This window comes from Pleurodeles waltl, chromosome 3_2 (genome assembly GCF_031143425.1).
Source record: "Pleurodeles waltl isolate 20211129_DDA chromosome 3_2, aPleWal1.hap1.20221129, whole genome shotgun sequence".
NCBI classification, from domain to species: domain Eukaryota; kingdom Metazoa; phylum Chordata; class Amphibia; order Caudata; family Salamandridae; genus Pleurodeles; species Pleurodeles waltl.
In genome coordinates this window covers 43,526,378-43,539,154 of record NC_090441.1, presented here as the reverse complement: position 1 = coordinate 43,539,154, position 12,777 = coordinate 43,526,378, and the positions used below count along the sequence as shown (strand labels likewise).

General features: G+C 45.8%; 1 long non-coding RNA gene across 1 annotated transcript in view; it reads left to right on the top strand.

Annotated features, from left to right (window-relative positions):
* The window catches only part of LOC138286747 (uncharacterized), a 93,329-nt gene extending 83,535 nt beyond the window's left edge, over nucleotides 1-9,794 (top strand). The window contains exon 2 of the long non-coding RNA XR_011202048.1: nucleotides 8,381-9,794. This is a non-coding gene — a long non-coding RNA (uncharacterized lncRNA). The remainder of the gene's footprint in view (nucleotides 1-8,380) is intronic.
* The last annotated feature ends 2,983 nt before the right edge of the window (nucleotides 9,795-12,777 follow it).

Genomic DNA, 12,777 nt, shown 5'->3' with positions numbered 1-12,777 from the left:
TTCCTACGTCCACTCACTTCACTTGAGTGCTCAGTGGCCTCGCTGGCACCTCTTGTAGTGGGTTCAAAGACAGTACTAGGTCTGGTACTGTGACGCCTAGGATCCATCACAGGGCCTGTGAGACTGTTGAGGCTAGAGAGCTCCTCACTATCACTACTACCCAGTTCACTGTTTGTAGCACTCCGTGCTGTCTGCATTGTATCCAGAACATTGGTGATTTGCACCAATCCCTGTGCAACGTCCCGACTGCAATGTGCCATCTCCACCTGTATGCCCACAGCACGTCGTGATATCAAGGCAGTTGAGGTAGCGAGCCGATTGACCGATCTACTGAGCCCATCCACCCTGCCCATAAACTGGTGATGGCGCCTACGGTGGCTGACACGCTCCTGCTGAATCACAGTGCAGAGTTCCCTAATGGCGTTTGTCATCTCCTTTGTGTTTTCTGCTGCTGTTTGTTGTCCCTCATGCAGCTTGCACATGTTTTCATTCAGAGACTCCAACTGCTTGTGCAGTACTCCCAAGTTGTCATTGTGAGACACCAACTGCCTGTGCATTGACCTCATGTGTTTGCATTGCAGGTGCTGCACCAAAGAGTGATGGGCCCTCTCCTTCATCAGTGCACTGTCTGCCTGCATTGTGACGCCTCCTGAGGGAAGTGGACTGACGTTGGGGCATGTACTGCTGTCTTCCTGTAAATCCAGCCTCTGGGGTGATTTGGGTACTTCATCCGGCATTTCATCTGAGTCCAGGTTATACTGTTGCCCTGCGTCTAGTTGGTGCAATAATGAAGGACTCACTGGTGTTTGAGTCGGACTGTGGCTGTGTTTCGCTATCCCCCACATTTCCACCTTCCGCTGCGTTAGGGGCTGGAACATCTACAATGACAATGTGTAGCATGTCATTTTTGAGTATTTCACAAAATGTTGCATAATAGTATTAAATGTACACTAACATCGTTTCACTATGAGTCGTATGTGTTGTTTCTCTATGTGGCTGGACTTTAGGGGTGTGGACTACCACTCTCATAAGGCATTGTTGTGTTGTATGTAAGATGTGGCATGGACTTCTTATTACACTGCATCGAGCTAATAGCTATTTTCTAGGGGGCATTTGTACATGCGCATATGGGGATACACATCATTACTGCCCTTACCTCTGCTGGTGCTGGGTGTCCCTGAGGTGTCAATGTCAGTGACACCACTGACAGCTTCAGGAAGCAGCGTGGACTCCAACATGTCTTCCATTGGTGAGGACGGTGTCTGGGTGGATGGTACTCCTCCAGTGCTCCTTGCCTCCTGTAGCCTGCTGACTACTCTCTCTTTGGCACGGAAACGCAAGTCATACCATCGCTTGCATATCTCCTCAACAGAGTGCTGCGCAACACCCACTGTGCACATTTTGGTCTGGATGTCTGACCACAGTTTCCTTTTTTCACTTTCAGGTACCTGGAGTGAGTTATTCCCAAAAAGTCTGTTGTGGTTCCTGAACACCTCCTCAGTGAGCACTTCCAATTCCTGCTCACTGAATTTGAGCTTGCACTTCCTGTCTCCTTTCTCCTTTACATTCCCATCAGTGGCCATGTTGCTGTTTGGTCCTGGCTGGATCACAAGGCTGCTTCCCTGGCGCTGAGCTTTGTCTCTGTGCCTGCCATTGTGGGTGTGGCTCCTGGAAACAGCATGGGCTGACTCACTTCCTGGTTGTGATGTCATCAGCCTGTTCCGGTTTGCCGTTTTTGCAATTTGCAATTTTCAAATACCGATTCTCAAATCTTTTGCGATTCGGTATTTGCAACTCGCATATTGCATTTGCGAATTTTAAGAAAGCGCTATGACCGACTCACAATTTTTACACATCCCATTTTGCATTTCTTAAATAGCAAATTCTTAAATTCACTATTTAAGATATGCAAACCAGGAGATTGATACATCTGGCCCTAAATGTCTTGTGGGAGCAGAACATGTCCTGTGGAGGGAATTCCCTTCTTCAATCAGCCCCCTTGCCAGTATCTCATGTGGCATTCCATTACCAAGTATGCCACAGCATTCAATTTTTAATTAAAATACTGCAAAATGTGCATAATGTTCATTAATTTTATGGAATTTCTCGAGCTTTCATTAAACACATTTTCTCAATTTCTCACACATCTAGCCTTACAAGTGTCTGATCCAGGCAGGGTTTTTGTGCCTAGTTCCTCTTTCCAGGGGGACAGTGGAGCAGACAGATCTTTCCAGTGGCAGTTTCCAGAACCCTGACAGAATTCAACTCCCACTATTGTCTGACTGAAGAGATTCACACATTCTCACTGAACCCATAAGGTGTCCCTCATGTCAGCTCAAGCACATGCAGGCTGTTTTTAGCGCCCCCACTGGCTAGAAGGCAGCACAGCACTGACCCAAACATACAGACCACCTGAGGCCAGCTCTAGGTGGCAGGCTAACTTCTTCCCGCACAGAGAACTTAAAGGGCTCCCTTCTCACAATCCCAAAAGGAGATGGGACTTCCTAAGGACCAACATAAGTGTTAGAAATTAGGTTTTTGGTTGGCAGTCAGGTTGCCCTCTGTCCAAGCAAGAACCCTCACTCTAGTCAGGGTAAGTCACACACAATCCAAAATCAGCCTGTGCCCACCCTCTGGTAGCTTGGCACGAGCAGTCAGGCTTAACTTAGAAGGCAATGTGTACAGCATTTGTGAAATAAATCATAAAATACCATAATATAACACCACAAAAATACACCACACAGTGTTTAGAAAAATATATAATATTTATCTGGGTATTTGCAGGTCAAAATGATCAAAGATGCAATATGAATTTGTAAAGATATCACTGAAAAGTGATATAAAGTGTCTTAAGTCTTTAAAAAGCAAACAAAGTCTCTTTCAAGCACAAAGTACCTGGTTTCTGGTGGAAAATCTCCTCAGAGGGCCACAGGAGAAGAGATACGTGGAAAAATGGTGTGTGCGTCGATTTCTCCCCAGCACACACGGACTTGCGTCGTTATTTTTCACGCAGGGAAGTCGTGCGTCGTTTTCTGTCGCGGGGACAGTCTCTTTCTGTGGATCGCGGGGATTACCAGATGTCCCGGGTCTGTGTGTGGATTCTCCTGCTTGTTTTCCGGCTGCGCGTCGTTCTGCGGGTCTGTGTGTCGAAGTTTCGCACTCACGGCAGGCGTCGCGTCGATTTCTCCTCTGGAGGTCGGGCGGCGTTGTCCTTGCGAGGCCATGCGTCGAAGTTCCGGTCGTCCCGAAGGCGTCGCGTCGATCAGCGGCGGTGTGCGGTGTTTTTCTCGCCGTGGAACAAGCTGTGCGTCGAAAATTTCGGTGCACGAAGCGTCCAAGTGAAAAAGTGAAGTCTTTTTGGTCCTGAGACTTCAGGGAACAGGAGGCAAGCTCTATCCAAGCCCTTGGAGAGCACATTTACAGCCAGACAAGAGTTCAGCAAGGCAGCAGGCCAACAGCAAGGCAGCAGTCATTTGTAGAAAAGCAGACAGGTGAGTCCTTTAAGCAGCCAGGCAGTTCAGCAAGGCAGCAGGCCAACAGCAAGGCAGCAGTCCTTTGTAGAAAAGCAGACAGGTGAGTCCTTTGAGCAGCCAGGCAGTTCTTCTTGGCAGGATGTAGTTTCTGGTTCAGGTTTCTTCTCCAACAAGTGTCTGATGAGGTAGGGCACAGGCCCTGTTTTATACTAAGTTGTGCCTTTGAAGTGGGGGTGACTTCAAAGAGTGTCTAAGAAATGCACCAAGCCCCCTTTCAGTTCAATCCTGTCTGCCAGAGTCCCAGTAGGGGGTGTGGCAGTCCTTTGTGTGAGGGCAGGCCCTCCACCCTCCCAGCCCAGGAAGACCCATTCAAAATGCAGATGTATTCAAGTGAGGCTGAGTACCCTGTGTTTGGGGTGTGTCTGAGTGAATGCACAAGGAGCTGTCAACTAAACCTAGCCAGACGTGGATTGAAGGGCACAACAAGATTTAAGTGCAAAGAAATGCTCACTTTCTAAAAGTGGCATTTCTAGAATAGTAATATTAAATCCGACTTCACCAGTCAGCAGGACTTTATATTACCATTCTGGCCATACTAAATATGACCTTACTGCTCCTTTCAGATCAGCAGCTGCCACTTCAACAGTGTATGAGGGCAGCCCCAATGTTAGCCTATGAAGGGAGCAGGCCTCACAGTAGTGTAAAAACGAATTTAGGAGTTTTACACTACCAGGACATATAACTACACAGGTACATGTCCTGCCTTTTACCCACACAGCACCACGCTCTAGGGGTTACCTAGGGCACACATTAGGGATGACTTATATGTAGAAAAAGGGGAGTTCTAGGCTTGGCAAGTACTTTTAAATGCCAAGTCGAAGTGGCAGTGAAACTGCACACACAGGCCTTGTAATGGCAGGCCTGAGACAATGTTAAGGGGCTACTGAAGTGGGTGGCACAACCAGTGCTGCAGGCCCACTAGCAGCATTTAATCTACAGGCCCTAGGCACATACAGTGCACTCTTTTACATTTACATTTTTACTAGGGACTTATAAGTAAATTAAATAGCCAATCATGGATAAACCAATCAATAGTACAATTTACACAGAGAGCATATGCACTTTAGCACTGGTTAGCAGTGGTAAAGTGCCCAGAGGTCAAAAGCCAACAACAACAGGTCAGAAAAAATAGGAGGAAGGAGGCAAAAAGTTTGGAGATGTCGCTGTCAAAAAGCCAGGTACAACAATAAGCAATAGAAAATGATAAACAGCAGGTTTCTCCATTTCTCTTCTGATACAGTGCAGGTCGATCCCCTATGGGTCACTGCACCCGACTATTATACCTTTTAAAATGTCCCATGTTCAAGAGGAGAGTAAATGAGTGCCCATTACCTCTGTGATGTGAACATCTGCTCTTAAAAGGACATCTGAACCATCTACCTCATTTGTTTGATTAACCTTCGATTGTGTGCGAGATAAAAGCCAGAAATTCACAAACAAGCATTTATTGTTTGCTTTTTACATTTTATGAAATGGTCAAGTCCATTTCGAGAAACCATGTGCATGGAAACAACCTGCATGTCTGCAACAAATGATGACTAACACAGGCAGGCTGAGTGCTTTGAGTGTTTATGTTCTAAACAGTCAAAATTGCTCTATGTGACATTGCAACCGACCTGTCATTTTAACTGGGGAGTTGTACGTGATGGGGAAGTAAATAATTGTGTTATATTGACAGAGGGAGGCAGAATGGGATGGAATAATGCTAGAACAAAGAGAGAGGGGGTGGGAAGCAAAGGCCAGGGAGAAAGAAAGACATCCGAATAGAAACAGCGAGAAAGAAAAGGGAAAAGGCAAATGTAATGACAGAGCTACAGAATGTGACAATAAGCAAGAGAGCCAGGGGAAATGAAAGAAACAGAGTGAACAGTAGATGGTGGCAGGTATGGAAGACAGATCGAAGGGAGACTATGACGAGGAGAAGAGAGAGATGAGAAGGCTGTGATAGAAAAAAAAGAAAGTGACAGCGAACAAGAGATAGGGAAAGAGAGTGAAAGGAAGAAAGTGGCAGGAATAAATAGCAGGAAGACAGTGACAGTGAAATGAACTTGGAAAAAGACGATGTAAAGAATTTTAGACGGGTAACAGTGAATTATGGGGATGTTTTTCACCAACAGATTATGAGTGAGTTCAAATAAACAATGAGAGCGAAGCTCGAGTTGTCTATGATGTCACTCAGAACTCCGGGGTACAAAACATACCAGTAATTCACTTTTTACCCATCTTTCATTTTATGTTAAGTATGGCCTCCAAAATCGTCTGCCTCTGCTTTCTACTTACACGGTGGGACAGAAGAGCATCTGGGGAGCCATACATAGCAGAGCCTCTCCACCCTGTCCCAACTGTAAACAAACAAAAAAGAGTTTGCCCTCCTGCCACCCACCCCCGCCACTCTCTGTGCCTTCCCTTCCCTCGGTTCCGGAAGCTGTGCTGACTGGTCTCCAGCGCCTCCGGACAGGTCCTCAAGCAGCCCCCGCAGAGCAGCCTGGAATTCCTTTATGGTGGAGCAACAGTGGTTGACAAGCTCTTTTACGCATCGGTACTGCCTCCGCGGAGACTGCACTTTCTACTCAAACCCACCTGCACCTAGCGAGCTGCTGGTCACCTACCCCTCAAAGTGCAGTTGAATTATGATCAAGACCCTTCAGCACAGCATTGCTCTGCTGCCTCTGTCTTCTCCTGTATAGTTTGGCTCCTGTCTTCTCCTGGAGAGGACATCCCTTGGCACTCCATCCATCCCGCCCTGACCAGCCTGTTCACATTTCCTCCTCTTCCTCTGTAAAGGAGAGTCACAATATCTCTTCCGCGTCCTGTAAAGGACTGCCCGGGTCATTCCTCTCTGCGCCCCCGCCCCTGATGTGTATATAGTGCACGTTTGCCATTGTTATGGCCATAAGGATTGTAGGCTTTGTGGAGGGTTAGTTTACATGTGGATAAGAGGTTTACTCGCTGGAGAATAGTGGCTGTTTTGTGGAATATTCCCTTATGGTGTTAATGTCCCAGCATCTGCACCTCATGGACGTCATTTAGGAGTCGCAGCTGCGACCCCTGGTCTGCCCCTTGCGACCCCCAGCACTGCCTATGGGACTCCTGCCCTCAGGTGGCAAATTCAGTGTCAGGATGACATGGGCAGCTCGTCCACATGGACGTTGTTTGGGTCTCCAGGGTCCCTGTTTTCTGGTAACTTTTTATTACACTAATGGTGAATAATACTATATTATAAAACTCGCTATTAGTGTAATAAAGAATAGAATACAGTTAGTTGGAATATAACTCCCTGGCAGCAGAGATAAGTAAAACATGCTTTTAGAAATATATTGTGTGGATTCTTGTGGGTGAGAATGTGTTTATGTGGGAGAGTGTGCGTATGTGTGTGTATGTGTGAGTATGTGTGAATAATGAGGTATGTGAGAGTGAAAGTAGGGGTCAATTGGCATGTGATGTCACTTCCGCTACCCCTGGCATTTGGACGAATTGACGTTCACGCTGCATCTCTCTTTATCTGTGCGCCCCCCTGTGAATTAGGTGGTGAACAAAGCGGCCTGGGGATAAAGGAGAGTGTGGGATATGAAGGGAAGGAAATGGAAGGATTAGAAGAAGGGAAAGATTTGGAACAAGAGGGAAAAGAGAAAACATTATGGAGAGGTGAACGAAGAAGAGGAGGGAACAAGAAGCGAGAGGGCGAAGAAGTTAAACGAGAGTGAGAACATGCCACATGAAAGTGGAAAGGAGAGAGGGATTAAGGTAAAAAGGGGGAACGAGTTAAGAATAGAAGAGGAGATAGAGGGAGAGAGGAAGTGAGATAATGTATGAATGGGGAATTTTGTAACCCGCTCAATGCGTGGTTATTGGTTTAATGTGGTACCTGGAAATGTTAGATGCCTCCAGTGCTTTGAATTTTTACAAGGATGTTTTTGGCCTACGTCTTTCATTCATTGAGAGAGAACGTCCCCCCTCCTTTTATAACGTGTCTTTCAAGTCCCTTTAGGATGTACCCAATCTTACAGGCACAATGAGCATTATTATGCACTTTTTATAAATTGTTCCCAATCTCGTTTACAGGGCAATTCCAGCTATTTCCTTGTGAAGTGGATGATAATTCCAGTCATTATTCAATAAATCCTACTAGTCAAATGGACTTTAAAAACTTACCAGCTAGCACCAGTTTCCCTGTGAAGTCTCCCTTGGTAGACAAACCAATACCAAATGGCATGTTTAAAGCGTCCCCTTTAAACCAAACAGGGTTTTCACATGTTATTTCTGGCCCAATGTGATTATTCTGACACTGCAACTGGGGGATAACCTCAACACTAAGGGGCCTGTTTCGCAAAGAAAAACTTACACTTTTGTGTAACTTTACAAACTGCTATTCACAAGTGTATTTTTACAAGTAGTGTCTTTACAACTGCAGAGTCTCCACAAATATAAAGATATATCATGTCTTAAAAGTCTGTTTGCTTTGCTTTCTTGCATTTATCTCTAACGTATCAGCATTTCTGCCCCTGATACGTTTTACAGACAGCTATTGTTCATTGTACAGAATTTAAAACATTACTGCTGCTCGATCTGGGGATACTTTGGAAACACCAGCTACAAGGATACAGGTTCAGCAGCTGACCTTATGGCAAGTCTCCAAAACTCAAACATCTGTGCCTGGAGCTGGAAAGTTCACAATCTCGAGATATACTAGTTTCCTCCCTGGATCAAACATTTCATTCACTATTTTTTTCAGACTTGATAATAACTTTATTTTGTATTTGCAGATCAATGTTTATAAATGTATGGTGTTAAAATAAAGACACAACTGGACTTCATGTACTTTAACTGTTGAAATCTTCTTTTTCCAGGTACTGGGGACATGACTCCAAATTATCTTGCAGGGACATCTGCAAGCAGAGGAAGGCGGGCAATCCTAGGAGAGAATCCAAGCCTCCTCCAAGTCACAATGTCGGCAGCAAGTAAGAGGAGGAGGAGGATCCAACAAGGAGGACATTGCTGCCCAAACACAGAAAATCATCAAGGCCACTTCACAACTGGGCAGCACTTCTGAGGCTTTCCAGTTCCCAGCTATTAGCTAAGCATCCAGTCATGGCTGGAGACTTGGCAAAGTGGTGGGGCGAGGGGAATAAAATGAAAACAAAACAAAACAAAAAAACTTACCTTAATTAACTGCTGCACCACCGCTCTCTGCTGCACTCCAGGCACAGGCTCCCAGTCTGCCCTGCGGCCAATCATGACGCTGCCCAGACCAGCATTATGAATGGCTGGAGCACCAGGCTGGGCACTCCATCGCAGACTGGGAGCCTGGGCTTCCTCTCTCCAACCCGGCAACACAGTCCTGGGTTGGAGAGAGTCCTTGTGCACATGTGAGATTGGCCAGCTCCAGACGACTGTCCAAACATACATGCGCACTGAGGGGAGTGCTCTGTGCACTCTCCTCAGAGCTCGTCACCCCCCTGGCCCTGCCCCTTTAAAAATAAAACGATAATAAACATAATTTATTATCATTTTATTTGTAAAGGTTCGCAGCTTCTGCTGCTGGCGGGGCGATGCTCTTCCGGCATAGCAAGGATCAGCCCCTGTAAGCATCCATGGATGTTTAGGCAACAAACCCCCTCTACACAGTCCTCCACTAACAGGTACCTCTGTACAATCTCCAACACACTCCTCCCATGAAGGTACATCGCCGGTCTTCTCTCGGTTGTCTGAGGGACAGGACACCCCTATTGAGGAGCAGTTATTCCCCATTTATCATTCCACCCCACATCGACTGCTCTAATGGCCATGTCAGACAGCCACCCCTCAGAGATGAGGGCTGGCATGGACCAGTTTTTCTATAATCAGTGTGATGTGTAGGAGGATATTCATGCAACGGTGGCTCATCTCCATGTCTCTGTTAAAGGACTTCCTCAGATGACTGGGAGACCTGCGCCTTGGACAGCATTGCAAAACTCTACCAAGACATGGCAAAGATGCATCTAAAATATCTTAGAATCTTTTGAGAAGAGAGTGTGAGGCAAATGTTTTGGCCATGAAAATTATAGAGGCAATAAGCAAAAAATGCCAATGTCATTCTTCACGGCCAACAGAGGCACGTCAACATATGAAGGTGACATCACCTGTCGAACTCAAACCTATACCAATTCCACTAGCACGACCTCCAGTACCTGCATCACCTCAAACTCCAAAATAAAAATGACTGCTGTACCCTTAACACATCCAATGTAACCGATTTTATGAAATAAAAGTTTGCACATTTCATGTGTATGAACTCTGTGTTCTACTTTCATCAGTGCTGAATGTTTCATGTTGCATTTACTACATGCGAGTGTTTTAGCTACACTGTGGCCCGTATTTATACTTCGTTTGCGCCGAATTTGCGTCGTTTTTTTCGACGCAAATTCGGCGCAAAACTAACGCCATATTTATACTTTGGCGTTAGACGCGTCTAGCGCCAAAGTATGGGCAAATAGCGTCATTTTTTTGCGTGAACGCCTTCCTTGCGTTAATGAGATGCAAGGAAGGCGTTCCCGTCTAAAAAAATGACGGCGACGCATAAGCGTCGTATTTATACTCCCGGGCAAAAATCACACCCGGGAGTGGGCGTGGCAAAAAACCCCGCATTTGCGCCACTTTTTAACGCCTGGTTCAGGGTAGGCGTTAAGGGGCCTGTGGGCTCAAAATGAGCCCACAGGTGCCCTCCCATGCCCCCAGGGTCCCCCCCTGCCACCCTTGCCCACCCCAGGAGGACCCCCAAGGATGGAGGGACCCACCCCAGGGACATTCAGGTAAGTTCAGGTAAGTATAATTTTTAATTTTTTTAATTTTTTTTTGGTGGCATAAGGGGGCCTTATTTGTGCCCCCCTACATGCCACTATGCCCAATGACCATGCCCAGGGGACAGAAGTCCCCTGGGCATGGCCATTGGGCAAGGGGGCATGACTCCTGTCTTTACTAAGACAGGAGTCATTTAAATGGCGTCTGGGCGTCGAAAAAATGGCGCAAATCGGGTTGAGGCGATTTTTTTGCCTCAACCTGACTTGCCCCATTTTAAGACGCCCTAACGTCATTTTTTCCCAACGCCGGCGCTGCCTGGTCTACGTGGTTTTTTTCCACGCACACCAGGCAGCGCCAGTCTGCTTGCGCCGGCTAACGCCATTCCATAAATACGGCGCCCGCATGGCGCTTCGGAATGGCGTTAGACGGCGCTAAATTTTTTGACGCTAAACTGCGTTAGCGCAGTTTAGCGTCAAAAAGTATAAATATGGGCCTGTGTATTTATACTTTTTTAGCGCCGCATTTGCGGCATTTTTTGACGCTAAATCGGCGCAAACTTTCAAAATGCAATTGCATTTTGGAAGTTTGCGCCGATTTAGCGTCAAAAAACGACGCAAATGCGGCGCTAAAAAAGTATAAATACGGTGTATTCTTTGTTGACCTTCAAAGTTTTATGCATTGAAAAAGTGAATTCTGATATAGTAAGCATCTGTCTTCAAAGTAAATAAACATTTCATTTGGCAGACGTACAATGTGTTATTCTGTGAAGTTTGCAAAAAGGAAGAAAAGAATAATGTTTGAGTTTTCATCGGGACCATATTCTTTTTCCCTCTGTGGGGAGGGGCCAGGATGAAATAAAATCGAGTCTTAAATCAGAGAAGCAAGGCTAACTTGGAGGGGTTTGAGCAAATAATAAAGACAGGACACGTCAATGGCGACAGTCCATATACAAAAGGGAAAAAACAAAGTCCAGAGACCATAAGTAGTCCAAAATCAAGAGTTCACTGCTCCAAAGTGTAACAAATTCATCCTCTTAAGCCAGAAGGGGTGAATGAATCATGTCCCTGGCTTGGGCCAAATGTTCCTGGCCATCATCACTCTCTGTCCATACCACAACAAAGAAGTCCTCCTCAGATGCAGACCTCAAATGGCTGGCCACGGCAAGACCAGACAGCCCACAGGAAGAAGGAAACACAGAAGTAGTAAGGGAAACAGATATGAATGATGAACTGGGAGAGGGGACAACAGAAATAGGGGGTTTGGGGAGTCAGACACTATGTAAGTGATGCTATCAAGGAGGTATAGAGTCACAAAGTTAAAAAAGCTCAAAGACCATCTCTTTGAGTATCCACACCTTTCCAACTAGGTCTTAGATATAAAGAGAGATACCTCCCTCTACCTCTCCGATTGGCCTTAGGACCTTCTTGAGAGTAGACAAGAACATGTATTCTGAAGGAAGGAAGTGAGCTGCACAAGACAGCAGTGGGATGTCAGACAGAATTGTCCTTTAACTGCTGGCATTTTTCTGGGCGGGCACTGGGAGGAAGAGAGGACGCCTATGCATGGGATGCAGCTGGAGACTCTGAAGAAACATAGGCCTCTGATGCTATTGAGGGGCTTGGTATAGACCCTATGTTGGTGGGGCCTGCCCTTCGGAAACCACAGGTTGTTGTTGCTCTAAGCAAGTAGGAGTTCCACAATGTGATTCCTCCTGGCTGGTGTTGTCCATATTCCCTACACCTTAATAGCCAGTTGCCTCTTCAGGCCCCTGCCCAGAGTCTCTTGGTGAGAGATCAGGTCAAATCAGAGGTTATTTATTTGACAAATCCTGTGTTAAAAGTTGAAAATGATTGTTTTCAAACTCTTCCACACATCTGAGATAGTGTATTTGTACAAAGCCCCAAAGTGTTGTAAAGGATTATGAATTATTTATTATTTTATCGTATATTCCACACATTATCAATTAATTGTGTGACTCCCTGGCCTGGAGTTGCAAATGTGTGACATTCGGAGGGTTCAACAAATATTTCTAGGTGATCCAGAGGGAAAATACCTTTGGAGAATATGTGACTACAAAGATTATCCCACAAACCTTTCTATCGGTTCTTAATAGTTCAAGTTAAGGACCATTAAGCTTTGTAACTTCTGGAAACACTGGCCTACAGGACTGTACTAATAGGTATATTGTGCCTGATGCTGAATGAATATAAATATGTGCTTGTAGTAGAGGAGTTAGGCAATTAAGGATCTGGGTCCTGAAGAAAGCATAGGACTCGTTTAGGGCCATGATACTGGCTGAAACACATTGCCCCATTCAGATGCCGGGCTATTAGACAGTCCCATGCATCACCATAGTATTTAATCATCCCTTAGACCTACACTCATTAAACAAAAAGTCCTCAAGTTAAGGTATAGGTATGTTTAAACTTTCCAGATCCTGATTCCACATTAACCCACCACTGCAAAC